Below are 6,024 nucleotides of genomic sequence, written 5' to 3' on the forward strand. Positions count from 1 at the left end.
TTCTTCTCTCACCCAGTACTAGTTATTAAAATTACAATCACTCTGGATTTTGAAAAAATATTTTGTGATGGTAAATAACTCTTCAGTGGCTGTTTGAAATTAACTAAATGAACTGCTCTTATGGCGTGCAAAAATCCAAGATGGCCCTTAGCTTCCGTAGACTCCCTTGGATAAGAATTCAAAACTACAAAGATAATTTAAATAATCAGCATCGGACTTTTATTACCTGAAAGTACGAAAAATACGTCAAATATCACTTGTAATAGAGGCCCGTGAAGTTAGCGTACCGGTATCCACTTTTGTTCAAACCAATCGTTAGATCCCCAATATTGTTGTTAGTTCTAAAAAAAATTATAACCTATAAGAAACTGGTACGCTAATTTCACACTTCCGGTTTCTAGCGCGCAGCGTTTTCAAATGGAAAATACTTCATCTATATACCAAACATTAGTTCTCGATAGTTCTCCAATATTGTTGCTAGTGCTCCAAAAATAAAAAAAAGTTACAAGGCATAAAAAGTGGTTACGCTAACTTCACAATTATAGAATTTCCAGTAGGCACGGTTTGCTGACGAAAGATGCTTATATATATATACCAATCGTTAGTTCTTGATAGTTCTTGAACTAATTATTTATTACTAGATTACAAAATTCCCTTCCCTAGGGGTTTAGTTAGACTTTAGTCAATGTTTATTAAAATAATTACCGTTATTACTTTTGATATGAGTTTATTTATTGTTATTAATTAATAGTTTATTCATTTACTGTTTTTACATAATATATATATATATATATATATAGATTTTATAAATAAATACCTACCCACCCAATTTCCGACCTTAGCTTACACAGCTACATATTATATTTTATCTTATTTATTGCATTTTTTGTATTGATTGATGTTTGCTATACAATGTATAATAATTGTCAAAAAGCAATAAAGACATTATTATTATTTTTATAGATATTAGCATTTACATCAGAAAACTGTGCATGCTGAAATTTTTTTGTGTATGTATATGGATATATATACGTCCCCGTTCCGTAAACGTGATAACTTGAGTATAATGTTTGTCCGATTTTTATGAAATTTGGTTTAAAAGTGTAGGGTGGGATAAACTCTAAATGAGTTCGCGAACCTAATGATCGGACCATGGGAACGGGGTTTTACGGAGTAAAAAATGGGTTTTGCTCATTTTTTTTACCCTCAAAACACAAAATTTCCCAATTTCTCTCTAGACCATTTTAAAGAGCTTAAACAAAAAAATAATTTTGTACACCGGAGTGTTTTGTATTGTTATTGGTTATGGTGAAGATTAAAAAAATAGCAAATTTAAAATTCCCATGTTATTCTTATAATAAATATCGTAAAATGTTGTACCGTAGTTTGTTTGTTTATGGAAATATTTTGATCAAACTTGGCAAATTTATTTATTTTGTATTAAGCTACTTTTATTTTACGAAAAAACACACTTTATTGCCCTCCCTGTAGCAGCAAACGGGCTTGTTAAACCATGTACTTGTTAAACCTAATGTTATTTAAATAGATTTAATTTCAAATCAATTCAGGTAAATGGAAATTTGCTTGGTCTGCAGGTTTCCTGCGGCAGGGGTATTTTTAATTTTTCAGATCTAACAACAATATCGGAGAACTTATTTGAGAACTAACGACCGGTATATACTAACCATAGGTTTTTAAATTAGATTGCAGTATACAGGCTATATGAGAATCTTTGGTCAAAAAAAAATTTTAAAGCTAAAATTTAAAATTAAAAAAAAATAATTAATTTTAATTAGGTTAAAAATGTTTAAGTGTTATAAGGCGTTTCTTTTATTTACTTTCCGGAAACCGGAAGAGTGAAGTTGGTGTACCCATTTATTGTAGAACTAACGAATAGATTGGGGATCTATCGAGAACTAGCGATTTGGTATAAACAAAAGTGGATACGCTTATATGGGTACGCTAACTTCATGGACCTTTGTAATAGTATATTTACACTCTAACCGCTTACTCACAAGATGGTTGTTAAATACATGTAAAAAATGGTAAGTGGTGATCGATTTCAATTGGACACTCCGATCATCATCAGACCCAATAATAGGTGAATGTTCAATATATGTAGCCTAAGCATATTTTTATTTATTGTTTATTTATTTATTATCATCACGTTACATTAATGATTGACAGGTGATTTGTCATCAAACTAAAATTTATTGTAACACTAGCTGTACCCGCGGGCTTTGCCCCGTTTTACTTCATAAGTGAGCTCGTTCGCATGGCTCAATCATGTCCTGGTTGAAGTTCGTTCGCTACGCTCACTCACCTTTTGGTTGCAAATTAGCTGTTGTCATAAATTTAAAATACCCCCGCCGCAGCAAACCTGCAGACTAAGCGAATTTTCATTTGACTGATTGGATTTACACTGAAATGGCTACTTAAAAATATAACATTTATTCCCTATTTAAATAGAATTAGTTTAACAAGTACTTAGGTTTGCTGCATCTTGGAGGGTAAAACTGTTTTCTTTTTGTAAAATTTTAATATTTTGTAAGAAATAAAAACATTTTCCAAATTTGATCAAAATATGTTAATAAACAAGCAAACTACAACAATTTACTTATTCTCCACAAGAATAACATTGGAATTTTAAATTTAATTTTTTTTGAATTTTCCCCGTAACCATTAGGCGCATAGTAACGCTTCAATATACTAAATTATTTGTTTTTTAAGCTCTACAAAATGGTTTGGAAAGAAATTGCCAAATTTTATGTTTTTTGGGTCAAAAATGGGAAAACCTATTTTTACCCCATAAAACCCCCCGTAAACCCCCGTTCCCATGGTCCGATCATGCTGGATCGCGAACTCGTTCGAATAAACGTAGGTTTACACGTTTGTACCAAATTTCATCAAAATCGGATCATTTTTGCTTGAGTTGTCGTGCTAACGGACACACACACACACACACACATACTGTATATATATATATATATGAATTTGAACGGATGGTGTTTTTGGCCTCTAGGGACCTCAAAACGAAAAAAAAATCGGTCCCGCGTCCAGGTCTTACCATGAGTACTACGGTAATAGCTTATTCCCTATATGGGAAATTCGCTAAAAAATAATAGTGCTGCACCCTGTTGGTAATCCTTGTAACTTTAATGCTATTGAACATCATAGAACAGAACCAACTTGTTTAATTGAAACAGCTGTTAAGATTCATTAATTCCATTTAAATATGAGTACTCATAAGTATAATAATATGGGAAACTCCAGAGCCACTGGGCTGGAGCCCGAGAGTCCGATCAGAATAAAAACAACTTAGTTTTCCTATTTAATGCCTAAAGAATCAGTGTACCAAATTTCAGCCTCCAAGGTAAATGGGAAGTGGAAGAACTAGTGATGAGTGAGTGAGTGAGTCAGTCAGTGAAGGCTTTGCCTTTTATATATAGACTAGCTGTACCCGCGGGCTTTTCCCCGTTTAACTTCATATGTGAGCTCGTTCGCATGGTTCAATCACGTCCTGGTTAAAGTTTGTTCGCTACGCTCACTCACCTTTACGGTTGGAGCTCGTTCGCTGCGCTCACTTGCCTTCAGGTTAGCTCGTTCGCTACGCTACCTCGCCTTCGGGTTGAAGTTCGTTCGCTACGCTCACTCACCTTTTGGTTTCAAGTTAGCTGTTGTTAAATATAAAAAAATAATAGTGCTGCACTCTGTTGGTAATCCTTGTAGCTTTAATGCTATTGAACATCATAGAACAGAACCAACTTGTTTAATTGAAACAGCTGTTATGATTCATTAATTCCATTTAAATATGAGTAATCATAAGTATAATATGGGAAACTGGGCTGGAGCCCGAGAGTCCGATCAGAATAAAAACAGCTTAGTTTTCCTATTTAATGCCTAAAGAATCAGTGTACCAAATTTCAGCCTCCTAGGTAAATGGGAAGTAAGAGAATTAGTGATGAATGAGTGAGTCAGTCAGTCAGTGAGGGCTTTGCCTTATATATATATATATATATAGATATATAGATAACAATCATAATATTGAATACTTAAAAATAATTACATTTGTTAGGAAATCTTCCACTGAAAAAAGTGCCTTCTCCAGAAGCCATATTTTAAGTGTTTTTTTTTTATTTCGGTATGCAAAAAATTTCTTTTATTGTTGAAGGCAGCTTATTATAAATTTTGGGTCCCATATATTGTGGGGATAAATGAAATAATTTTAGTCTATGATGCATTGGTTTTATTATTTTTTTTTGTATCTTGTATCATGGTTGTGAGAGGGCTGACTCTCCATAAGTGTATCCAAGTTACTCTTGACCATCAGAGAAAAATAATAAATATAAGAGCTGTATAAAGTGAGAATTTTGAATTGACTGAAATATTTTTCGCAATGTGTATCTGGAGGAAGCTTGGCTATATGTCTTATTGCCCTTTTTTGAAGAATGAACACTTTTTTTGCTTTCACTATACGATCCCCATAAAATAAATCCGTAATTCATAATTGAAGCGAAATAAGCATGATATAAGAGTACTGCAATTTGTGTGTCAAAATTTGTTGTATCTCCAATTACAGTACTTGCAACCCAAATACAGCTGAATTAAGTCTTTTTGATAAATGCTTAATGCGAGTTTGCCAATTTAAATGTGAGTCTATTTTTATTCCCGAATAATCAACTGAATCTTGAGAAACTATAAAATTTGAGTTTGAATTTTGGGTGATATCGTCTTTTATATTGGAGGCAGAGAATTGTATCAGCTGTGTTTTTGATACATTCATGGAGAGGCCGTTGACAGTAAACCAGTCCTCAAGAGAATGGAGCTCTGTGGTGATGCAACACAAATACAGCTGAATTAAGTCTTTTTGATAATTTTTTAATGCGAGTTTGCCAATTTAAATGTGAGTCTTTTTTTATTCCCAAATAATCAACTGAATCTTGAGAAACTATAAAATTTGAGTTTGAATTTAGGGTGATATCGTCTTTTATATTGGAGGCAGAGAATTATCAGCTGTGTTTTGGATACATTCATGGAGAGGCCGTTGCCGTTGACAGTAAACCAGTCCTCAAGAGAATGGAGCTCTGTGGTGATTGTGTGATTAATGTCGACACCTTTTTGATCTTTGCAAATGATTGCTGTGTCATCTGCATACTAGGTAGCCAGCAGGTGAACAACTGAGATAGTGAATAATAGTGAAATAATTAATGTTGGCATCACTTTCCTTGCCCACAACACAGTTGATCTAAATAAATCTAGCGTTGCTGGTGCTGCAAGTTGCAAACCACATACAAATTTTGCAGCCGCATTTGTGTCTTTTGGCAAAAAACCGCAACCGCTGTAAAAGGCTGTATAAGGGGCCCTCACATCCAACCGTTGACTCAATACCACCGCCGTGACATCTTCATAAATCGCCACTTCTTACTTGTGTACCATAGAAGTAGACTTCTCATCCCATTGTAAATTTTGAAGCACGTTTTTCGTGTATAGTTCATGTACGTGACACAAAGGCGCTAGTATCAACGAAACTTTGTTTCTATTATTTTAGTGTTAATTTCTTGATTTGTGCTTTACTGTTTGGTTATATAACTAGGGGACAAGGTATTGTTTATGATTATATCGTATTATTTGGTTAAACGAGGTTTTAAATGGCTGTAATAACGGGAAACAAATTGTAAACAAAACACGACCTCTACATAAACCGTACATGAACTAACAATAAAATTGTCTTCAGCTGTTCCATAAGGATGAGAAATCTACTAAAGATAAAACATACTCGCCTAGCTTGTACTGTAGCCATACCTTACATATCTTTCTTCGATCTTTCTGTTTTTGTGTATTCGTATTGTGTGTAGTCCTCTATGTCTGGTGTAATAATGACTACACCAGTTCTCATTTCTCAACGAACTTAGAAATCTGATGCATATTTCAGCGTATGCAGAAGGACCTCTATGTATGAAACATGTTTACTAATCTCTTATAATCAACGGCTTGGTTAGATGTTTTATCTATGATACAACGTAT

This window comes from Macrosteles quadrilineatus, unplaced genomic scaffold (genome assembly GCF_028750875.1).
Source record: "Macrosteles quadrilineatus isolate MER2022 unplaced genomic scaffold, UCM_ALF_1.0 Scaffold_9__3_contigs__length_116548681, whole genome shotgun sequence".
Classification (NCBI taxonomy): Eukaryota; Metazoa; Arthropoda; class Insecta; order Hemiptera; family Cicadellidae; genus Macrosteles; species Macrosteles quadrilineatus.